The sequence below is a fragment of the Orcinus orca genome, chromosome 17, assembly GCF_937001465.1.
Source record: "Orcinus orca chromosome 17, mOrcOrc1.1, whole genome shotgun sequence".
Taxonomy (NCBI): domain Eukaryota; kingdom Metazoa; phylum Chordata; class Mammalia; order Artiodactyla; family Delphinidae; genus Orcinus; species Orcinus orca.
The window spans coordinates 40808184-40834330 of record NC_064575.1 but is presented as its reverse complement, the minus strand read 5'-3'; the positions used below and the strand labels follow the sequence as shown (position 1 = coordinate 40834330).

The following is a 26147-nucleotide window of genomic DNA, read 5'->3' as shown; positions in this document are numbered from 1 at the left end:
ATGATTACCAAAGAATGGAATTTTACCAGGGAGCTATTTTGCAATGACATAAATGATTGATTCAAAATCAAACCTTTATTATAAATTATTGATTCAAAATCAAATCTTTATTAATTCTCCCTTGCATCAGAAGTCTTTCCCACTCTTCATTTCTTTGAAGCCCTTTCCTGTCTACTCTTGGCCAAAGCTTGAAGCTTAATTTAAAATTTGGAAATAAAATAATGAAATAGTCATAACACAGCAATTCCAGTGCCTACTGAAATGGAAGCTCTAAATAATTTTTCAGATAATTTAGGAAATTAAAAATATTTACATCATAGATGCAAAGACAGAAGTTACTTGTGTAATAAATGGTGAGAGAAAAAGTTTCTGGTCAAGTAGATTTGTTTAAATATGATCACTAATCTGAGTTCTACCCCTGTGCTAAAACCCAGTGACAGGTTTGCATACAGCTTCTAAAGGGATAGTTCAGTGCATTGGGTCAAATTCATGCCATAAAATGTGGTATTAGTAGTAGTACTAGAAGACAGAGTGACTGTCTTCTTTGGGACATAGATGAAGACCCCAAGATAGACAATATCAAGGACAAATTATGTAGAATAAGATATTATCTCAGTCCTTGGAACATGTCATGCAGGATAGAACAAGAAGTAGATTTATTATCAAGTACATGAAGCCAGAGACAGTAAGCAATGAGTGGTAGTTGGTTAAAATAGACAGGTTTTAGAAGTAGAGGCACGGATGTAGAAAACAAACTTAGGGTTACCAGGGGATTGTAGCAGGGAGGCTAAATTGGGAGATTGGGACTGAAATATACACACTACTATACATAAAATAGATAACTAATAAGAACTTGCTCTTCTTATTAGCACAGGGAACTCCACTCAGTACTCTGTAATGGGCTATTTGGAAAAGACTCTAAAAAAAAAAATAAAAGTGGGGCTTCCCTGGTGGCACAGTGGTTGAGAGTCTGCCTGCTGATGCAGGGAACACGGGTTCGTGCCCTGGTCCGCGAAGATCCCACATGCCGCGGAGCGGCTGGGCCCGTGAGCCATGGCCGCTGAGTCTGCGCGTCTGGAGCCTGTGCTCCACAACGGGAGAGGCCACAACAGTGAGAGGCCCGCGTACCGAAAAAAGAAAAAAAAAAGTGGATATGTGTATATGTATAAGTGATTCACTTTGCTGTACACCTGAAACTAACACAACAGTGTACATCAACTACACTCCAATAAAATTTAAAAAAAAACAACAGGGTTTAAGAACCATAGTCAGGGAACAGTGTGGATTGGAAAGACCTGGCAAGAAATATTTCTGCATCCTCAGACGGTGCTCCCCAAGCTGGCTATTGCAAGGGTAAGCATTTAAGAGATCTTTGACCTAAGGAGGACATGAGATTAACAATCTATCCCAATGTGCATGAATTATTCTCCTCAGTGCTATCAGAAATCAGATGGCATCCTAGAGCAGGGGTCAGCAGATCTTTTTTGTAAAGGGTCAGATAGTAAATATTTTGGATTTTCTGTACCATACGTCTCCATTGCAACTGCCCATCTGCTGCTGCAGCACAGAAACAGCCATGCACAATACGTTAATGAATGGATGCGGCTGTGTTCAAGCAAAACGTTATGTACAAAACCAGGAGTCAAGCGAGATCTCATCAGTGGGCCAGAGTGTGCGGACGCCAGTTCTGGGTCAGTGTTCACAGCTGAATGAGTCATGAGGCCTTAAGTTCCAGTTCTCATTGTACTACTTTCTACCTGGGTGAACTTGGGTTCATCCTTTTATTTATATGGGCCACTGTATTAGTCAAGGTTCTCCAGAAAAACAGAACCAACAGCATGTGTATACAATGTGCCCATATATACTGATATAGATCTAGATATCGATATTGATACCTAGATCTATATCCATATCTATATAAAGATAGAGAAAGAGAGAGAGATTTTAAACAACTGGTTCACACAATAATAGAGGCTTGGTAAATTCAAAATCTGCAGGTTAGGCTGTCTAGAGACTCTCGGAAGAGCTGCAGTTCAATTTCTGTAAGTCTTCTGGCAGAATTCCTTTTTGCGACAGGGAGGTCAGTCTTTATTAAGAGCTTCACCTGATTGGATGAGGCCCATGCATATTATGGAGGATACTCTGCTTTACTCAAAGTCCACCACAAATTTAATTATGAATTTCATCCAAAAACACCATCACAGGGACTACCCTGGTGGCACAGTGGTTAAGAATCCGCCTGCCAATGCAGGGGACACGGGTTTGAGCCCTGGTCTGGGAAGATCTCACATGCCGTGGAGCAACTAAGCCCATGCACCACAGCTACTGAGCCCGTGCACCTAGCGCCCATGCTCTGCACCAAGAGAAGCCACCGCAATGAGAAGCCCGCACACACCAACAAAGAGTAGCCCTCGCTTGCTGCAAATAGAGAGAGCCCACGTGCAGCAACGAAGACCCAATGCAGACAAAAATATAAATAAATAAAACATAAAAATTTTAAAAAACACAAAAACACCATCACAGAAATATCCAGAATAATATTTGACCAAATAACTGGGCATGGTGGCCCAGACAAATTGACATGGAAAATTCACCACCTAAGCCATAGTTTTGTCACCTGTTACTGAGAAATATGACTTATCTGAGCTATTTTGATACCTAGAAGATACCTTCTGGAGGTAACACCCTCAGTATTTTACATGGTAGGCAGTAGAGGGAATGAGCCCATTTGCCCAGTCATATGACACCTAAAGGATAAAATTCTGTCTTCTCTCTCCAACCCACAAGGATGAATGCCAAAAATACATCACTTATATCTGCTTTAGCTAACATAGGATAGGTCTGGAACAGACCTATGCTCCCAGTAAGTCTCATGAAATGCTGTTTCATTAAGGAGAGACTTTACTTGCTAAGATTAGAAGCAAAAGAGGGTGGTGGATGAAAAACTGCCCAAGGATATAAGCTCATGCAAGGAAGCAGGAGAGAGAATGGGTATCCGAAGATGTGCGCTCTGAGCCAACACTAATTCCGCAGCATCAGGTTATAATTCAGGGAGCCCAACCGCTGGGGTTTTTTTTCCCCTTCTTCTTTTCCCCCAAAGAGGGACAAGCATACTGACAAAGGAAGAGCATCAGTCACCACAGATAAATTGCTTTTTAGAGGTGATCTCGCAAATGATTTGGCTCAGTGTAGACTATGATTTGGCTCCCCAAACCATAAGCTAGAGCATTTCATTCCAGGTCCCTCCTCAAATATCCATGATAGGTAAAACTTTGGCATCAAGTAGGTCTTGAAATCTCCCCAGGTGATTATAATATGCAACCAGGGCTGAGAATCTGGAGATGTAGAGCAAATTTAAATTGAACTTTAGTTAAACAGTAAAACAAGCTCTGACTCTACTGGCTGGAGCTAGACAAGGGATATGGATTTAGTGGGATGAGAAGATAAAGGACACCAGGGAGTAAATCAAATGCTTTACACCTGTGCTTAGCTAATTGCTACTCAGATAATTCAGACAATCTTACAGCACCTGAACCCTGAAATGCCTTAGTTCTGTTTAAAAAAAAGTAACTCTTCAAGTAACTGAACTCTGAGAATCATGCCAATCATAAAGAAAAAGAAGAAATCTTATTTTTTGAATTAGTTGATTTCATATATACTGTTTCACTTTCATGATATTAACTAGTTATCTTTCTTTCCATTTTATGTTTGAGGAAAGTAAGGCTTTAAAGTCTCAGTAATTTTCTCAAGGTCACTTGTTAAGGGTGTGGTAGGCAGCATAATGGCTCCTAAAAATGCCCTCACCCTAATCCCTAGAACCCAATAATATGTTACCTTACATGGTAAAGAGGACTTTGCAGATATGACTGAAGTTATAGGCCTTGAGATAGAAAGATTATCCTGGATTACCTCATGGAACAAATCTAATTGCATGAGTCCTTAAAAGCAGAAAACCATTCCCAACTGTAGAAAGAGAAAGAGAGAGATGTCCTAATAGAAGCAGAATCAGAGAGATGCAACATTTTGGGGTTTGTAGGTGGAGAAAGGGGACTCTGAGTCAAGGACTACAAGTGACCGCTGGAAGCGGATAAAGTCCAGGGAACAGAAACACCCCTAAGAGCCTCCAGAAAAGAATGTAGCTCTGCCAACACTTTTTTTTCTTTTTTAACCATCTTTATTGGAGTATAATTGCTTTACAATGGCGTGTTAGTTTCTGCTTCATAACAAAGTGAATCAGCTATACATATACATATATCCCCATATCTCCTCCCTCTTGCATCTCCCTCCCACCCTCCCTTCCCTATCCCACACATCTAGGTGGACACAAAGCACAGAGCTGATCTCCCTGTGCTTTGTGGCTGCTTCCCACTAGCTAGCTCTTTTACATTTGGTAGTGTATATATGTCCATGCCACTCTCTCACTTCATCCCAGATTACCCTTCCCCATCCCTGTGTCCTCAAGTCCACTCTCTATGGCTGCGTCTTTATTCCTGCCCTGCCCCTAGGTTCTTCATAACCATTTTTTCTTTTTTTTTTTGATTCCATATATATGTGTTAGCATATGGTATTTGTTTTTCTCTTTCTGACTTACTTCACTCTGTATGACAGTCTCTAGGTCGATCCACCTCACTACAAATAACTCAATTTCATTTCTTTTTATGGCTGAGTAATATTCCATTGTATATATGTGCCACATCTTTATCCATTCATCTGTCGATCCTGCCAACACTTTTACTCAATTGAGGCCAATGTCAGACTTGTAAGGTAATAAATTTACGTTGCTTTGAGTCACTAAATTTGGGATAATTTGTATGAAAGCAATAAAAAAAAATACAGAGGTCCTACAAGAGCCAGGCTGTATATTTATACTTAAGTATTTCTGAAATGAATTTAACCTTGTGATTGACAGCAGCAGCAGCAGCAGCAGCAGCTTCCAAGGGATCCCACCACACACCTGAGGCAAAAGGAGCCTAATACAAAGCAGTGACAGCAGCAGGTCACTGCCCCACACTTGGGGTAGAGGGGGACTTGATCTACTGTAGCAGCAGCATAGCCTGAATGGGAACCCATCCTCCTGTGGCACTAGTCCCATCAACATTAGTCTAATCTGCTAGCATCTGCTGTGCCAACAGGCCCAACATATACAAACCCTCCAACTCAGTAGCATTAAGTGAGCCAGGCTCAGTGTTTCCTGAAACTCATATCCAGTTGCACTGGAAATCCAAGATATCACCTACTGTTATGAAAACATAAACAATAACAGAAGACTGGGAACTTCAGAAAGAAAAGGGGAACAATGGAATGGGTGAAAACAAATGGGGTAAATATAAGAGACTATCATTAGCCTCATGAGTTTCTTAAATTCTATATGATGGTCAAAGCAAAAATGATGACACCATCTGATGGGGTTCTCAATGTAGAGAAAGGAAATACTACAGAAAATCATACTTTAAAACTGGGGAATATTAAGAGACCTAAATGGAAGTAAAATTTTGAAACTTCACTTGAAGTAATGAAACACTGATTCCAGTAGGCTATGATAAGTTACATATGTATACTGTAATGCCAAAAGCAACCACTAAGAAAACTATACAAACAGTATACACAAATGATTATAAATGACTTAAATTAAAATGGACTTATTAAAAAATGTTTAAGTAGAGCTCGGAGAACGCGGGGCGGCGCGCGGCGTGCGGGTGGCGGCTGAGCTCGGCGCTGGCGCTGGCGCCGGCTGGCGGGGTTCGCCCGGGACTGCCTCAGGCTCGCAGAGTGTGCCGCCGGCCCGGCAAGAGGGCCCGCCTGACTGCGCCGGCCCGTGGCGGGAGCTCGAGGACCGCGTCCGGGAGGCAGTGGCCGCCAGCGCGGGGCAGTCGGCGGCCACCCCCTGGGGACCGGGGCTGCGCGGCCGCTTCCCGCCTCGCGGCGCCGCCAGGCCGACCGCCCGGCTTGGCTCCGCCGCGCCCTGGCCGCGGCGTCCGGCCCGGGTTCCGCGCCGCTAGGGCGCGGGCGGGGTCGGGGGTTGCGTGGCCGGCGCTGCTCGCCCGCCTCGAGTCCGCGTCCAGGGCCCTGGCGGCCGGCGAGCATGGAGGAGAAGTACCTGCTGGAGCTGATGGCGGAGAAGGACTCCCTGGACCCCTCCTTCACGCACGCCCTGCGGCTGGTGAACCAAGAAATAGAAAAGTTTCACAAAGGAGAAAGCAAGGACGAAGAAAAGTACATTGATGTGGTGATTAATAAGAACATGAAGCTGGGACAGAAAGTGTTGATTCCTGTAAAACAGCTCCCTAAGTTCAACTTTGTGGGAAAACTTTTGGGGCCACGTGGCAATTCTCTGAAGCGCTTGCAAGAAGAAACCTTGACAAAAATGTCCACCCTTGGAAAAGGCTCCATGAGAGACAAGGCAAAGGAAGAAGAGTTGAGGAAAAGTGGAGAAGCAAAGTACTTCCACCTCAATGATGATCTCCATGTTCTGATTGAAGTGTTTGCCCCGCCACAGAAGCCTATGCCCGGATAGGACATGCTCTGGAGGAAATCAGAAAGTTCCTCATTCCAGACTATAATGATGAAATCAGGCAAGCACAGCTCCAGGAATTAACATATTTGAATGGTGGTTCAGAAAATGCAGATGTACCAGTTGTTCGAGGGAAACCTACCTTGCGTACAAGAGGTGTACCAACCCCAGCAATAACCAGGGGAAGGGGAGGAGTCGCGGCCCGGCCAGTGGGAGTCGGGGTACCACGAGGGACGCCAACTTCCAGAGGAATCCTTTCCACCCGAGGGCCAGTGAGTCGAGGAAGAGGACTTCTTACTCCCAGAGCAAGAGATGTCCCCCCAACTGGGTACAGACCTCCACCGCCGCCCCCAACACAAGAGACCTATGGAGATTATGACTATGATGATGGATATGGCGCTGCTTATGATGAACAGAGTTATGATTCCTATGATAACAGCTATAGCGCCCCAGCCCAAAGTGGTGCTGATTACTATGATTATGGACACGGACTCAGTGAAGAGACTTATGATTCCTACGGGCAAGAGGAGTGGACAAACTCAAGACACAAGGCACCCTCGGCAAGGACAGCAAAGGGCGTCTACAGAGACCAGCCATACAGCAGATACTGATTGTACTGTCTGATGTTGTGACATAGCCAGTCTCCACCAGTCCTGTATACTGTTCAAAGTAATTGTTTTCTATGAACAATCCCTTTTTAAATAAATCAAAATGCTTAACATCTGAATGGATGGAATTTAAAATTACTTTGTTGAAACATCAACCTGGGCAGAAAAAAAAAAAAGACATGTAAAATTTTGTTATTTCCAGTCTGTATATGAAAAAATAGGTCATCAAAAGGAAAAAAAAAACTTTGATTAACTAGTGTTAAACAAAAAAGATAGGTTTACTAAATATGTTAATCCATCCTTTTAACATAAGCCTCACCTTTCATTTTAAAGGTTTCCATAGAAATTTAGTTATTTTATCTTTCAGCCATATGCTAGTTTTTTTTTTCTCTTGCCAACATGCGTAAAAAGGGAAGCCAATTACAAGTGCAAATAATGTGGTATTCTTTTGTAACTCAAGTCTTGAAATGTTCTGTAGTGTTAAGCAAAGTCTCCTCTTGCTTGATACTAAATAAACTTTTGAAAGAAAAAAAAATGTTTAAGTAACCCACAAGAAGGAAAAATAAGGGAAACACAGGATTGAGAAACTAAGGTAAAAGACAAAACAAAAAATAACATGGTAGACCAAATCTTTGACATGGCAATAATTACATTAATGGTAAATGATCTAAATAACCAAGTCAAAGACAGAGATTGGAAGAGTAGATTAAAAAATCGCAAGCATGATCCAACTATATACTGTCTATAAGAAGCTTACTTTAAACATCATGATATAGGTAGTTCAAAGTAAAAGGATGAAAATGATATATCATGTGAACATTAATCAGAAAAAGCAGGAATGGCTATATTAATATCAGATAAAGTAGACTTCAGAGCAAAGGAAATTATTAGGGGCAAAGAGGGTCATTACATAAAGATAACAGGAATAATCCACCTAGATGACCTAGTGATACTAAATGTGTGTGCACCAAACAACAGAACTTCAAAATGCATGAAGCAAACACTGAAAAAGGTAAAAGGAGAAAGTTTTAAATCCACAATTATTATTTGAGACTTCAACACAGCAATTTATACAACTACCAGAGAGAAAAATCAGCAAGGATATGGAAGAACTGAAAATATCATCAATCAACAGGATATAACTGACATTTAAAGAACACACTCAGTAAGAGCAGAATACATATTGAAGTGTCCATGGAACATTCACTCATATACCATATACTGGGCGATAAAAAAACATTAGCAGATTTAAAAGAATTAAAATCATAGAGAGTATGTTCTCTAGCCATAATGGAATCAGACTAGAAATCAGTAAGAGAAAGACAACAGGAAAATCTTCAATCACATGAAAACTAAACATCACACTTCCAAATAACTCATGGGTAAAAAAGACAGCATCAAGGAAAAAATTTTTAAATGCATAGAATAAAAGAAAATGGAGATATAACAGATCAAAGTTTGCGGAATGAAGTGAAAGCAATGCTGAAAGGGAAGTTTATAGCACTAAATTGGGAAAGAAAATATTTCAAAGCAATAATCTAATTTTCTATATTAAAATAGTAAAAAAGGAAGAGGAAAAAACACTAAACAAGCAGAAAGAAGGAAATAATAAAGATGAAACAGAAATCCATGAAACTGAAAACAGGAAAATAGGGGGGAAAATCAATGAAACAAAAGGCTGGTTCTTTGAAATAAACAATCTAACCAATAAAGATCTAGAAAGACTGATAAAGATAAACAGAGAGATGGCACAAATCACAGATATCAGAAATGCAACCAGGGATACCATGACATATCCTGCAGGTTAATGAGGGACAAGTTACTATGAACAAGTCTACACTATAAATTCAAAAATGTAGATGAAATGGGCCAATGTTTCTACACCCAAAACTACCAAAACTCAGCCAAGATGAAATAGATAATCTCAATTTTCCTGTAACCATTAGAAACACTGGTTTTTCATTTAAAAACTCCCAAAAGAAATATTCAGGCTTAGATGTTTCACTTTTACCCAAGACTTAAAGAATTAACACCAATTTTACATGATTTGATAAGAAATAGAAGTAGAGGGAACAGTTTCTAATTAATTTTATGAAGCCAGTATTACCTTGATACCAAAACCAGACAGGGATAGTATAGAAAGAAGAAACCTACAGACCAATATTTTTTATGAAATTGGCTGAAAAACCCTCAGCCAAATATTAGCAAATTAAATCCAGAAATATATGAAAAGAATAATATACCATGACCAAGTGGGATTTATTCCAGTTATGCAAAGTTGGTTAAATATTTGAAAATTAAACAGTGTAATCCACCATATCCAATAGATTAAGGGGGAAAAATCATGTGATCCTATCCATTAATGCAGAGAAAGCATTTGACAAAATCCAATCCCATTCATGATTTTAAAGAAAGAAGAAAAAAAACTTCAAGCAAACTAGGAATAGAAAAGGAGCATACTGAAACTCATAAAGATGATCTACAAACAACCTATACCGACATGATATTTAACTGTGAAAGACTGGATGCTTTCTCTGTAAGATCAGAAACAAGGCACCGATATCTGCTCTCACCACTTTTATTAAATATATCACTGGAGGTTCTAGTAAGAAAATAAAGCAAAAATAAATAAATACATAAATTTAAAAGTTAAATTTTTTAAAAGTTTATTTAAAAGATAAAAGGACTATTCCTACTACGTTGCATAGGAAGGAACATATCCTACTGAATGTTGAATAGCAATATATCCTATTATACTGAATAAGGAAAAGTAAAACTGTCTGTATCTGAAGATGAGATGATAATCTAAATGGAGAAAATACCAAGGAATCCACAGAAAGCTTGAGAAATAATATTAGTTTGTAAATGATTTAGAGTACAAGATCACCACAATTTTATCAAATTACATATTAATAACAAATGTGTAGAAGCTTAAATAAAAATATGTGATGCCATTTACAACTGACCTAAATAAATACTTAAATATAAGCCCAATAAGACATTTATAGGACCTCTAGACTGAAAATTACAAAATGCTGATGAAGAAAAATTTTTAAGTCGCAAACAAATAGGGAGACATACCTTGTTCATGGATTAGAAAACACAACCTGATAAAGATGTCAATTCTCCCCAAGTTAAGAGGCTTAACACAATTACTCTTAAAATGCCCTCAAGGTTTTTGTGGATATAGACAAGCTTATTCTAAGATTTATATGGTAAGAAGAGGCTGAAGAATAGCTAAAACAACTTGTAAAGGAAGATGAAAATGGGAGGAATTAATCTACCCAATTTCAAGAGTTTGCAGTAATGATGGAGGGTAGATACATAGATCAATGGAATGGAATAGAGAACCCAGAAATAGACTGACATAAATCCATATAACTTGTTTTTGACAGCAGTGCAAAAGCTATCAAGGAAGAATAGACTTTTCAAAAAATGGTACTGAAACAGTTGGACATCCCTCGACAAAAACAAACAAAAAATGAACCTTAACCTCCACACCTTACACAAAAATTAAATCAAAGTGGATCATAATCTTAAATGTAAAAGCAGGACATTTTTAGAAAAAAAATAGGAGAAAATGTTTGGCATCTAGAACTAGGGGAATAATTCTTAGACTTGACACCAAAAGTATGATCAATAAAGGCAAAAACTGATAAATTGGATCTCATCAAAATGAGTTAAAAATGCTTCATAGAAGTTCCTTTTAAGTGGATGAAAACTCAAATTACACAGTAGGAAAACATATTTGAAAATCCCATATGAGACAAATGACTTGTATCTATAATATACAAAGAACTCTCCAAACAACTTAAAAAAATCCAACTAGAAAATAGGCAGAAGACAGGAACAGACATTTCATGGAAGAGAATATACACACGGCAAAGGAGCACATGAAAAGATGCTCAGCATCATTAGCCATTAGGGAAATGCCAATTAAGACCATAATGAGATGTCAGAGAGTAACTAAAATTAAAGTATAGTGACAATATCAAATGCTGGCAAGTACACAGAAAAATTATATCACATCACTGGTGGGAAAATAAAATGGTTTAGCCACTCTGATCAACAGCTTGACAGTCTCTTTTAATCCTAAAAGTAGATTCACCCTACAACGCAGTAATTGTACTCTTGAGCATTTATCCAAAAGAAACAAAAACTTAATTAAGTTCCCACAGAAACTTACACATAAATGTTCATAGCAGTTTTATTTATAATAGCCCAAAACTGGCAACTACCCAAATGTCTTTCAGTGGATGAATGTTGAAACAAATTGTGATAAAATCTTATGATAGAATACTACCGAGCAACAGAAAGGAACAAATTATTAATATACGCAAAAATTGAAATGAACTTCAAGGGAATGATGCCGAGGGAAAAATTTTGAAAAGCTGATCTCCGAAGATTAAGTAATTCATGATTATGTTTACATATTATTCTTAAAATAACAAAACTGTGGAGATGGAGAACAGATTAGAAGTTGCCACGGGTTAGAGTGGGGGTAGAAGGTACAGCGGGGAAACTCTGTGAGGTTTTTGTGGTTCCAGTACAAATAATACAGCAATCTTGGTTTTAATCCCTAAAGATTTCTAAAAGCAATTCCTAATAAGAGGTGTCCAGACATTTAGCAATGGCAGATTAGAGGTATAGCTCCCCAACATAACAACTTCAAAAGAGAACATACTAATTCAATGCATATGTTAATTTCAAAAAAAGGCCAGTCACAATACTTAAATGGTATATATCTTAACTATATTATTCTAAGTATCCAGCTATACCAGATGGACTAGCAAGATTTTCTGTACATTCAACCTTATTTAAGACAGTAAATCTTATAACAAGACAGTTAGAAAAAGAAAAAAAAAACAAACCTCAACTACAGTTGGATATTCTCATAGGAAAATGAGGTGAAAATATGCAGCAGCGGTTCAAAAGCTTAAGCAGTGGCACCTAAATTTGGTTGTGCATTAGAATCATCTGAAGCACTTTTTAAAAACCCTCACACTGACGGTTGGTCATCGTAGACCAATAAAATCATTTTAAATCTCCTCAGACGATGCCAATGTCTAGCCAGACCTGAGAACCAGCGGACTAAGCAGAAGGGGATGTTTCTACAAAGATCTCTTAACAATAAGTCCTTTCACCCAATCAGATTTACCTCCCCGCAAAGGGCTAAAGAACGCTAGTGTTGTCCATACTTGCTTAGCTTTAATTAGCACTTGTGACTCGCCCAAAACCTAGATCATGTTTCCCCTAAATTTCATGTTATTCCCTACGTTTTTCAAACCCAGGGCTAAGGGGTTTGCCAGGATGAGATTTTAAGTGCTCACACAGGGGAAGTCCCTGGCAAACCAGGACAGCGGTCCCTCTACATTGAAATGTAAAGCATCCTAAATAACCCTGCCACTGCTCCCAGATCCTAGTCTGTGCCAACCAGTGGAGAAAAGGCATTCTCCATTACCACCACGGCAAATGCTGCTGTACTTGCGTTGGCTGGTCCCTATCTTTTCCAGGCACCACTCCCCTTCACCTGCTGGTGGACGCTTTGGCCAGCTGACAATGCAGATATTTTCAAACTTTAAGGTGAATAAAAATCATCTGGAGGGCCTGTTATAACAGAGATCACTGAGCCCCACCAGAGTTGCTGATTCCATAGGGCTGGGACAGGGCCCTAAAACTTGAATATCTGACACATTATCAGGGGACGCTGGTAAAACTGGTCAGGTTGTTACCGAATGCAGGTTCGTGTGTCTGAAGCACAGTGAGGCCAAACAAACCTAAAGGTTGGAGTCTGGAGCAGAGAAAGGTTTATTGCAGGATCGAGCAAGGAGAGGGGTGGCCCGAGTTCCAAAACACCCTGAAATCTCCAAAGGATTTCAGCAAAGCATGTTTAAAGGCCAGGTGAGGGAGGGACGTCCCAGGGAATGTGATCAGCTCGTGCACAATCCTCTGATTGGTTGATGTGGAGGCCACAGGGCAGGTAACATTATCCATCCTTAGGTGCCAGAAGGTCTGGGGGCTACGTGCTCATGATCATCAAGGAGTTAATTTCTTCCATTGGGTGGTGGTTTTTAGCATCTGAAAACTCAAGAAATATGCCTGAGATACTATTATCTGAGTACTTCAGAGAGGAACTACAGCAGAGGATATGGGGGATGGGTCTGTCCTAGGAAGGCCCCATAGGGTACTGCTTGGTTACAAGGTGACCATACTTTGAGAACCACTGCTCTAGTGGCTTGGAATGTTCAGAAAGTAATGGAAGAATCCCTTCCCAGGTCTAGATTCTAGTATCGCCAGCTATTTTGGTGGGGGGAAGGGTAAGTTTTGTCCTTGCTTGGACTTCTGGTTCATTTATATCAAAGCCTATTTGAGGCAGTGCGCTCGGCAGTCCTGCAGTTCTGTCTTTTGCTTCAACAGTGTTTGGAATGAACAGACCCAGGGACGCTCCTTGCTCCAGCCCCCGACCACCCTCCAACCTTTCTTCCTGTCGCAACCTTTGGAATCAGCCACTCAGCTATCCTCAGCCTCCAGGACAGGCCAACACCGTTTTTTGAGCTTAGCTCCTTATCACTGATCAACCACGAGTTCCCAGGTTCGTCAGAATTATTGCATCGAGGTGGAGGCCGCCGTCCACCGCCTGTTCAACATGCATCTGGGGACACTTACCTCTCTCTGAGCTTCTATTTCGACAGCAACGATGGGACTCTGGACAGTGTGGGCCACATTTTTCGCGAACTGGCTGAGGAGAAGTGTGAGGGCGCGCAGCGTCTCTTGAAAATGCAAAACCAGTGCTGTGGCCGCGCCCTCTTCCAGGATGCGCGGAAGCCTTCTCAAGATGAGTGGGGTAAAACCCAGGACGCTGTGGAAGCCGCCATTCTTAGGGAGAAGAGCCTGCACCAGGCACTATCACATCTGCGCGCCCTGGCTTCCGCCCACGCAGACTCCCACCTCTGTGACTTCCTGGAGAGCCGCTTCCTGGAGGAGCAGGTGAAACTCATCAAGAAGATGGGCGACCACCTGACCAACCTCCGCAGGCTGGCTGGTCCGCAGGCTGTGCTGGGCGAGTATCTCTTTGAAAGGCTCACCCTCGAGCACAAACAGGAGTCTCTGAAGTCCAGCGGCCTCTGAGGAGCCCCTCTGGCATCAGAGCTTCTGCCTGAAGCCCTGCTCTGCAGCTACTAGGCAGCTTTGTAACCGCCCAGGAGCCCTCTCCCAAGCCTTGGACCAAATGGAAACAATAACGCTTTTTGCAGAAGGAAAAAAAAAAAGCCTATTTGAAACACAAACAGAATAAAGAGGAAAAAAAGAAATATATATATATATATGTATATATATATATATTCATGTTATTTTTCTTTTTTAAAAATTTATTTTACTGAAGTATAGTTGATATACAATGTTGTGTTAGTTTATGCTGTACAACAAAGTGATTCAGTTATACGTATATATAATTTTTCATATTCTTTTCCATTATGGTTAATTACAGGACATTGACTATAGTTCCCTGTACTATACAGTAGGACCTTGTTGTTTATCCATCATATATATAATAGGTTACCTCTGCTAATCCCAAACTCCCAATCCATCACTCCCCCACCTCCCCCTTCCCCTCGGGAACCACAAGTTTGTGTGCTATGTCTGTGAGTCTGTTTCTGTTTCACGGATAAGTTCATTTGTATCATATTCTAGATTCCACATATAAGTGATATCATATGGTATTTGTCTTTCTCCTTCTCACTTACTTCATTTAGTATAATAGTCTCTAGGTCCAGCCATGTTGCTGCAAATGGCATTATTTCATTCTTTTTTATAGCTGAGTAGTATTCCATTTTATATATATCACATCTTCTTTATCCATTCATCTGTGAGTGGACATTTAGGTTGTTTGCATGTCTTGGCTATTATAAATAGTGCTGCTGTGAACATAGGGGTGCATGTATGTTTTCGAATTATAGTTTTGTCCAGATATATGCCCAGGAGTAAGATTGCTGGATCATATGGTAGCTCTACTTTTAGCTTTTTGAGGAACTGCCATAGTGTTTTCCATAGTGGTTGCACCAATTTACATCCCCACCAACAGTGTAGAAGTCAGTCAGAAAGAGAGAGACAAATACCGTATGCTAACACATATATATGGAATTTAAGAAAAAAAAATGTCATGAAGAACCTTGGGGTAAAACAGGAATAAAGACACAGACTTACTAGAGAACGGACTTGAGGATATGGGGAGGGGGAAGGGTAAACTGTGACAAAGCGTGAGAGAGGCATGGACATATATTCATGTTCTTTTAACATATGAACTGCCCCACTTTATCTGTGTGAAATAAGTTTGTTCCCGTTATTGGGCTGCTTCTCAAGCTTTGCTGCTCATTTGAATGACCTAAAGAGCTTTTAAGAAAAACATTGGTGTCTGGGTCCCAGCCCCAGAGATTTTGATTCAGTAGGTCTAGGGAGGAGCCTGGGCACAGGGAGGGCTCAGAGTTCCCCAGGTGATTCTAATGTGCAGCAACTTTGGGAACCACCTCTTGGCTTCAATCCAGCTAGTGAGCAGATATTAAATCTAAGACACATGGGCTAGTGCGTGAGCTCTAGGAAGATTCGTGCCAGGGAAAATGATCGATAGTTGTGTTACTTCTCTGAAATGGACTGAAATTTCCAATTAGCATGAACAGGGGAGGGTGAATGGGTGAATGCAATAAGGTGTATCATTTACGTATTGCCCTATGTGTATGGCTAGAAGCTTTTGCAACTGAGGTCTGCCCTACTTTTCATGCTAATGGTAATGCTTGTCCTCCTAATGCAGCTGTAAACTTTATAAGCCCATAGGTAGACAGCATCACAAAATATTTACCCCTCCCCACTGGCCCACTCTCAAGCTTCTCTCCCCTTCCCCAATACACAAATGTACATCAATGCTCTTGAGACCACTATCAACATATTGACCTTCAATTCTTCTACTTTGCAGCTTCCCTCTTATCAGGAGATGTCAGCATTTAGTGCAAGGACAAATGCTTGCCTCTTGGTGAGTAATGTAGGCAATGCCTCCAAGAGACAAATAGAGCCCTTAGGGAGGGGGAAAAAGTCTTTCAAAAAGGTTGATGCCCAGAGGAGGCATTTTCAGTCATCTCAGCTTAGAGGTCAAATATCCAAAATTAAAAAGGTTAAAAAAAAGAAAAAGAAGAAAGCCAGGAAGAAAAGAAGGAAACAATTTTCTTATCTCATAGTAATAAGGCAGTTTTCCTTAAAAAAAAAAAAAGACTTAAGCCATAAATTCTCTTTCCTAATCAAAATGTGCTTTTCCGTCTTTAGACTATTCCTCTTACATCCTGTATTATTCATGACGTTTAATTCTTGAAATAGCACATGGCTGAAAACAGAAGCTAACCTCTTGTCCACTATGAATTAAATCTTCTTTTCCTAGGACCTGTCTACAGTGTACAATTTGGGGTTTGCCAACATAATTATTTTCTCTGAAATAAGTTACAGCATTTTGCCTTTTCAATATATAGTTATACAATATATTGTTAACACAACATAGTTAATATAGTCAATATAGTAAATACAACTATAACACACGTGATATGATGCCACTTTGGTGATTTTCTTCATCCATGTAATTCTGAAATTTGACAGTATAGTTTTCATATTCTAATGAGCTGAGTATTACCTTTGCAAGGATAGAAAAATAAAATAAATTCATAATATTCTTGTGTGGTTTGCCCCTGGGGTGGATTACCATAATGGGGGGATATTTGAGCCTTTCCCCAAGTCATTAAAAAACCTCCAGCGAGCAGCCCCTTGTCCTCTCCAGGGAGTGGGGGGAAAGGATCTTTAATCATAATAATCCTGGGGGGAGAAATCTCAGAAATAAGACATCTGCTTCTGTGCCTTGTTGTTTTGCAGAATAGCAATGATCGCTTTAGCAGCTTCTATTGCCATGTGTGTACAATAAGTAAATGAACATAAAATTGAATGAACGCATAAAAGAAGGATAAACCCACCCAGCTTAACAAATCCATTCTCTCACCTGCTGTGCCCTGAAACATGAAAGAAAGAATCACGGGATCATAAGGATTAATAAAATAACAGTCTCTGTTAACAACATTGACAGGAGGTATAAGGATAATTTGTCTGATGTGGGACCAACAGCTTAACTGCTTAATCCTTTTTTTTTTTTTTTTAAGGGCAACTCATTCATTTATTGTTTAAAGATTGCAAGACAACTTCTGAATTTCTGTAGCACAGTTTAAATGTTTTACTTTTTGATAAATCAGAGTATAATAGAAAAAACAATTAGTTTCCAGTAATATCTATATCTCTATTCAGAATTAAGTCTTCCACAGACATGTAACCTGGAAACAAAAGCCTGTTACAATAAGCAAAGCTTCAACAGAGCTGCTACTTTTCGGGCCAGGGAAAGGTTCATCCCTATAGGAGGAGGATGTGCTATGTAAAATGGCTGCAAGGTCACAGCCTTGAGGGCGCTGGAAGTCTATCATCCTATCCCACATTAAGTAGTTTGGTGAACTTCAAACGTCCGTTCATCTGCAACCAAGCTGGCAAACTTTAACTGATACCTCAAGCAGGTAAAAAATAAATTAAAAGAAATCCTTACACTGATGTTCCTTGATTCACACTGTTAAATGGTTCATTAACATGTAATTCTGGCTAAGAATTACATTTGAGACTCCTTGCTCAGATTTTGGTTAACAGTACAAATCTTTCAGAAATTCAAGTTCTTATTAATCAATAATTTGTCAGCTAGGCTACATTCAGGCATCAGCTGCAACTACAGAATAGGTGCACTGCCTCAGTGCTTTGGAAAGACATAATCTAGAACACTACTAGCAGACAAAATATCTGTTACTAGACAGCACAGGTGCAGTACAGCAAGACAAAAACATATATTCATGTGTGCCGCGGACCAGCCGGAGAAAGAGGATTTCACCGCCCAGGGTCAGAAGGGAAGGGGTAAGGAACTGAAGTGGCACCGACGAATGGGGTCAGAAGGACCAAGACAACTGATGGTTGCAAGGCAAATTTTATTGCTCTACAGTTGCAGATTATCTAGACTAGAAAAAGGAAGGTTGCCAGATGGTGGTTTACATTATCTACAGACTGTCTCGGCTCAAGGTTAACTTCCCTGGGAGGAAACCCATAAACCCAGAATCATCAAAAATAACCTGCATGTGCAGGGGGAAGACAGCTTTGCTTGTCTCATTTTACATTCTTTCTGATCTCTGGGCCCTGGTGATTTATCTCCCATGGAATGGAACAAGGAGGGGAACAAGTAGGGACAGTCCCTTCGAGCAGCGGCGGCATGCCTAGCATGTCCTTACCTGCTCTCAAGGCTGACTGCTTCCCACAGGTCCCCCTTTTTTATTTTTTAACTTTTGCTGCAAAGTAATTCCATGAAGTTTAGTGCCGAGAGTAGTGTACTGTTGCATGAGGATACGAAACAGACATGAGAAGATTATTATCAATAACAGGCAAATTATGGCCAGGGTAATAAATCCTGACAACCTTCCAGTAATCCAAGACTGAGGGTTTAACCACTTTAAATGATCCAGTAAAGTTTGAATTACATCTTCTGGCGAAACATCATCAAGATGTGTATTTTGTATATCCTGAATTTCAGCATTTAATTTCTTAAGATCAAGACTAATATTATTATCTGACCAAACACTCAGCAGATGCATTTTTACTTTTTCCCATTCCCAAATAGTCACTGTACTTTTAAGGAGTAACACACATCCATGTATACTTTGCATGACAAGCTAAACGCATCCTCAATTTTAATGCTTCTATCTGATCTCCAATCCCCAAAATTGTGTTTTTAAATTCATCTAACTTGTTATTAATCTGTAAATCTATGTGACTTTGTAAAGATAAAGCAAGACTGGTATGTTGAGATAACTGATTAGCAAAGTGAGCATGATGAATACTCTGTGAAAGAGCAAGACCGGCAGTAGCCGCGGCAGCAGACAGAGCAGCCGAGGCAAGTAAACTTACTATTAGCCACCCAAGAAAGCGTCTCCTTCTCTGCAAGGCTTTAGAGAGTTCCACCCATGCCTGTACTCCAGTATCTTCATACCAAGGTTCTCTCAGATGTACAGGCACCATAACATACATGGGTTGCTTTAGTATAAGCACAGATTGCGATCCTGCAGAAGGGAACATACAACTGCTAAAAATACAATTAACACAGCTAATATTATATCCTCCTTTGGAAGAATTACCAATGTTAATAGAACCAAACAAAAGTGTATATGGAGGAGCAACACAAGTTATAACAGGTGTATTGGAATAAGTTAGAGCTAGTTTCCATATATCCCAGTTCTTTTGAAATGTGATAAACCTATCTATGATGGGAAAAGAAGAGATAAGAACTGACACCTTGGTATAATCTATAGTACACCATATTTGGTTATTATTCCAAGATGCATTGCAACGTTCAAAATTGGATCCAGGAAAGTTAACGGTCATAAGGGGAGGCAATTGATTTTTTGATTTTCTGTTAAGCATAGTAACCTTATGTCCAGCTATAAGTATCCCTTGTCCTCCAAGTAAACGCTTCATACAGAAATAATTTCCTGAATCTTCACCTGTAACCTTGGCTATAGTAATAGCGGAATCCCTAAGTGGTGAGGCGTATGAGATTTGACCTCTAATATTAATAGCTTGCCCATTTTATACCAAATGACGGTATCCTTAAGATCCTCTCGTCGCTGGTAGCCTGGCATGTAAGAGTAATGTTGGTTCCTGTAAAACGAAGGATGCCTGGAGAGCCTGACAAACTAATTGATTGATCCGTTCCCTCATAAACATCTGTATGCTCATAACTAATAGCCTTTACACATCCAGTTTCCAGATTCAATGGGCTAAGACAGACAGGATGGGTACTAAACCAGTTAGTATAATTTACAGACATATTGATTTGTTTTATATTCCCAATAAGAGGCCCATAAACAGTTATCATTGAAAATACAGGAAACTCTGCTTCAGACCAAGATATGGGTTGTAATAGTGGAGGATCAGGTACATAGGCCCAGTAAGTTGCTGCATTAACAGAGGGAACACATGAAATGGTTGCCAACATAGCCAAAAATAAAGTTACAGGTGTAACAGGATTATTCTGTTGTTTCACTGACTCTTGAGCTCGTGAAACCAGTTGTTTAATTTGTCCCCAAGTTGGAACATCACTCCTTTGAGTCGTCCTGGCAAGTGGTCTCCTCTTCTTCTTCTTTTTGTCAATCAACACTGTCAAATTTTCGGGAGAGGTGCAGAGCTTCTTCATCTTCTGAACTAGGTGAGCTGTGGCGAGCCATCTATTTGCTTGACTAAGCACTCAGGAAGCCAGCGAGGTCCAGGCGCTGATCTGGGAAAGATACACACGTGACCACGTCCCCAAATCAACACAGGATCAGGACCACGCCAAGTGCTGGTTAACGGATCTTTCCAGAGGACCTCCGGAGATTGAGAGGCCAATCTTGGCTCAGCCACCAACCTTCCCCCTGCAGAGCAGCCAAATTTGTCAACAGTGAGAACATTTAAAATAAACAGAGCATGATTTATAAGGTTATGTGGCGTTGTTCTATACAATTCCCCCCTGTTTATTTTTTCAATAGTTAGCTTTAAAGATCTATTTGCACGTTCTATAATACCTTGTCCTTGAGGGTTATATGGAATGCCTGTAATATGGGTAATTTTGTAATGAATTACAAAATGTTGCAAAAGCAGCGGGCCCATTATCTGTTTTAATAATTTTGGGAAGGTTCATGAAAGCAAAACAGTGTAATAAATGAGTGATAACATGTTTAGTAGCTTCTCCGGTCTGTGCTGTAGCACAGAGGAAACCAGAATAAGTATCGATAGTGACATGAACAAACTGTAATTTCCCAAAAGACGGGATATGAGTAACATCCATTTGCCATAAATGTCTAGGTAATAATCCACGAGGATTAACAACATAATGTGGAACAGGAAGGTGAGGTAAGCATTGTGCGCATTGCTTAACAATTTGTGGGGCGGCTTCACCAGTAAGGGAAAATTGTGTGTGTAATGTAGCCGCTGACTGACGGTGTAAAGCGTGCAACTGCTGTGCTGCTTGTGAAGCAGTTTGATCATAACTTACCATAATATGAGGGTGTCCAGGACATGGACCATGAGTATCAAGAGTATGAAGATAATGAATGCAGTATATTAGCCATTCTTGACAGCATGACGAACGGAAAGGAGGAGTACGGTAAATTGGGACATGTCCTGCTTTAGGGAAAAGAGATTGAGGAGGAGGAGTAACTTCAACTCTATTCTTGGGAGGAAAATGTACAGGATAAAGATCACGTTTAGATCGAGTTAAAACATGTGCAGTCGCATTAAGTTTAGTCAATGGACCAGGCAAGTTAGAATGAGCACGGATATACAGACCTGCAACAGGACCATCATGGGAACGAATAAGCTGTTGAAGCAAACGAAAAGAGGATGATAATTCAGGGTCATTAGTATGTCCTATGCTCGCAGTCTCTAGAAGAAATCACAAGCTAATAAGATATTTACTATCAGAAAACAAATTAAAAGATATAGAAGGCAAATGTTTAAAAGACATAATGACAGCATACAGTTCAACACGTTGAGCTGAAGTCAAGGAAGTTTCTTTAATGAGGTTTGTTCCGTCGTCAATGATTACAGTAGCCACTCCTGAAGAAGAACCATCCGTAAAAACCAAAGGTACATGAGGAACAGGCTGTTGCCTAATTATAGAAGGAAAGATATGAGTTAAGTTTGCTGAATTGCATCAATTTATCAGCAGGGTAATGGCATTCCAAGGTACCTGAAAATCCTGCAAGAGCAAGACCCCATTCATTACTATGTTGAAAAAGCCAATTTTGTGGACTAACTGAATAAGGGATAATAATTTGAGAAGGTTCTATACTTATAGGTTGTAAGCATCTAGTTCTACCTTGCATTATTAAATTACTAATAAGTTCATAATAAGGGTTAATAACTTTAGAGGGTGTAGTTTTCATATGAATCTATTCAATAATTCCAACAGTTTGCCATAAGACGGCAGTAGGCACATGAGGAGTTGGACAAATTATTAAGAAAATTGGAAGGTGAGTATGAATTCTAGTTAATTGTGTAGAACTGATAGATCTATTGACTATTTGTAAAGCTTGAAATCCTTCTGGAGTCATAGAGCGTGAAGAAGAAGGATCTGAGTCACCTTTAAGAATATCAAACAAAGGCTGTAATTGAGCAGTAGTAAGTTTTAAGGAAGGCCTTAGCCAATTAATATCGCCAAGTAATTTTTGAAAAGCATTTAATGTTTTTAAATTATCAACTCAAATTTGCAGTTTTTGAGGCCTAATAGTAGTGTTATCAATATATTTTCCCAAATATAAAAATGGAGATTGTCTTTGAATTTTTTTTGAGGCAATGACCAAGGCAAATGATTGTAAGGACTGTTGTAAAAATTGAAAAGCAGTCTCTAATAAAGAAATATTATCAGTGGCTAAAAGTATATCATCCATATAATGTATGAGATATAACGATGGAAACCTTTTTCTCACAGGAGTCAAGGCCTGAGCCACATATTTTTGGCATAATGTAGGACTATTTGCCATGCCCTGAGGCAATACTTTCCACTGAAATCTCCTCATGGGTTCCTTAAAATTTAAGGCAGGCAAGCTAAAAGCAAAATGTTTTCTATCTTCAGGAAACAAAGGAATAGTGAAAAAACAATCTTTTAAATCTATAACTAAAAGATGATAATTGTGTGGTATGGCTGTTGGAGAGGGTAGGCCTGGTTGAAGAGCTCCCATTATTAGCATAGTTTTATTAACAGCTCTTAGATCCTGTAATAACCTATATTTTCCAGATTTTTTCTTGATAATAAAAATAGGAGTATTCCAAGGACTACTGGAAATTTCTAGATGCCCTAATTGTTCCAGTACTAATTGTTCTGCAGCTTCTCATTTCTCCTTTGTGAGGGGCCATTGGTCCACCCATACAGGGTCATCAGTCAGCCAAGTAATTGGATCAGCAGTGAGTGGAGGAGAATCCAAGGCCCCCAAGAAAAACCCAAACCTTGTCTATCATATTTTATTTTCACATCAATAGGATAGACAGTTCCTTGTTGATTTGTTCCCAGCGCTTTTGTGGGAAGAAATCCTTGATCCAACATCATATTAGAGACTTGAGAGTTTGGACTATAAAGTAATACTCCCATTTCTTTTAATATATCTCGGCCCCAGAGGTTTAAAGGCAGCCCAGGCAAAACATAAGGCTGGAAGTATCCTGAATGGCCCTCACTATCTTGCCATAAAAAAAACTGACTACTTTGCATAGGAGAAGAACTTTGTCCTATTCCGTGAAGTTCTGTAATAGTAGGACTAATGGGCTAACGTTTAGGCCAGTGTATCTGCGTCATAACAGAGACATCAGCTCCAGTGTCTAACAAACCTGAAAAAACCTTTCCATTAATGGTTCATTTCATTTCTGGACGTTCTTTCCCTATCTTCTGAATCCAGTAGGCAGCATTAGACGATCCAAAAGCCTTTGTTTCTTTCTTTTGATGTTGTAAACTTTGTCCATGAGGTACAAAGGGCAAAAGTAGCAATTGTCCAATTTTATCACCAGGAGAAATAGTTATTATATTTTTAATAGTTTGTGCCATGACTTTTATTTCTCCTTCGTAGTCAGAAACCATGACTCCTGGCATAACAGTTAAACCTTTCATGGTGACACTACTTCTTCCCAATAATAGTCCCATCAAACCCTTGGGTAAAGGTCCACAGATGCCTGCAGAGAGGGCCTGAGGACCCATTTCAGGAGTTAATACATATCGGGCGGAGGTACTGAGCTCCAGTCCTGCGCTTCCTGGTGTTGCTCTGGAGAGCGAGGATATTGTATGTTTTTGTTTTTGGTTAATGTCTGATTGATAATTTGAGGAGGATACACAGACATTACCCTTATTATTTGTTGGGGCCGGGGAAGGCCCCGGGAGGAGTTTCCCGACAGTGGTGGCCCATCCTTGTGGGCCACTGAGCAAGAATCTGTGCCCAGTGTTTTCCCCTATTGCATTTAGGGCATAAACCAGGGATTTTCTGACCATCTGGAGGTTTCTGAGTAGGGAAGGAAGGACTAGGGTTAGAATTAAAAGATCTACATTCTCTAGCAAAATGACCTGCCTTTCCGCATTTAAAACAAGTCTTTGTTTTCTTTTGATTGTTTTTAAACCCCACTTTAGTTAATGCTGCAGCCACAGCAGCACCCTGTATATAAGTAGGCCCAATGTCTGCACAAAGGTGAATATAATCCTCCAATGTTCCCCGTTTTCTCCAAGGTCGAATCGCAGCCTGACACGCATTATTAGCATTTTCAAAAGCAAGTTGCTTAACTACAATCATACCAGTGAGTCCGTCCACAATGAGTCTCCCCACCGCCTGTGACAACCTATCTACAAAATCAGCATATGGTTCATCAGGTCCCCGTCTAATTGTTGAAAGATCCTCAGTTTTGTGTGTAGAAGGTCATTTCCTCCAGGCTTGTAATGCCAAATGATTTATTTGAGGACAAGCAACAAAGGGATAAGTTAATTGATCTTGTAAAGAAAGATATTGTCCTTCCCCAATCAGCATATGATAATCAACTGGAATATTATGGGCAGCATTCTTTTCTGCTTGTTCAGCAGCCCGTTCATAAAAATCAAACTTCCATATTAAATAATCTCCACCATTTAAACAAGCTCGTGCAATAGACTTCCAATCAGCGGGGGGAAGAGCTTCTCCTGTCAACCATAGCAGTAGTAAAAGGAGCAGTGGGCCCATATTGAGCACAGGCAGATTTTCAATCTTTCAAAACTTTCAAAGGGAGAGCCTGATGCTCCCTAGTAGCTTGTTGAGGATTATTAGGATCAGGTCTTTCTATGACGGGACAACAGAAAATAGGATCTTCTCCTCGTTTTATTGCTCCTTGTACAGCGCGCTGCAAGGGACTCAGCATTTTTACAGATGTGGATTTTTGAGGAAGACAGTCCTTATTAACCTGCAGCTTTTTCACTGACTTATCTATCACAGCCATTAGAAAATCATCCTCAGGATATTTCTCTCTTTTATGTTTACAAGCCTCATCTGTTAAGTCAAAATGTTCCTCTTCATCTAAACTATTTAAATTAATTAGCTCTTTCGGTTTAGGAAGTGGCGACACAGTAGCTGATAATACAGTCTCTCCTTCTGTCAGAGGCTTATGTTTTTCTGACTTTACATTCAAATCAACACTATCATGAGAAGAATCTAAACATATTTTTTATCAGATTCCACAAACTATATGTAACAACAGGAGTATGAGTAGGCCCTCGAGACTTGTAATAATTTTTTAATCTTCTCCAACTTTCTGCCACATTTCTATGTCAACAGAGCCGCCATCAGGAAACCAGGGAGATACACCATGGATATGCTGTAAAAATTCAGTCAACTGTGAGGTAGAAACTTTATTACCCCGAGCTTTAAGCATCGAAAGTAAAACCTGAGCAAATAATTCATACATCTTTGAGCCCTTTTGCCCCATCTTATTTTACTTCTGACTATTGCCTTATGCCTCTATTAGTTCCACTTTTACTGGTGGCCACACATATTTTGCATAAGGGTTCTCTTACCTGCACTTTCTTTTTCTTTTAATTGCCTTCACGCTTCAGGTCCCTGTTCGAGTGCCACTTGCCGCGGACCAGCCGGAGAAAGAGGATCTCACCGCCCAGGGTCGGAAGGGAAGGGGTAAGGAACTGAAGTAGCACCGACGGATGGGGTCAGAAGGACCAAGACAACTGATGGCTGCAAGGCAAATTTTATTATGCTACAGTTGCAGATTATCTAGACTAGAAATCGGAAGGTTGCCAGATGGTGGTTTACATTATCTACAGACTGTCTCGGCTCAAGGTTAACTTCCCTGGGAGGAAACCCATAAACCCAGAAGCATCAAAAATAACCTGCATGTGCAGGGGGGAGACAGCTTTGCTTGTCTCATTTTACATT

General features: G+C 40.1%; 1 protein-coding gene and 2 pseudogenes across 7 annotated transcripts in view; 2 read left to right on the top strand and 1 right to left on the bottom strand.

Moving 5' to 3' along the window:
• LOC117199116 (uncharacterized) overlaps window positions 1–26147 on the bottom strand; it is a 287008-nt gene that overhangs the window by 112652 nt on the left and 148209 nt on the right. The gene's annotated exons all lie outside the window — the stretch shown is intronic.
• On the top strand, window positions 5668–7654 carry LOC125961592 (KH domain-containing, RNA-binding, signal transduction-associated protein 3-like; annotated as a pseudogene).
• Window positions 12855–15230, top strand: LOC125961706 (ferritin light chain-like; annotated as a pseudogene).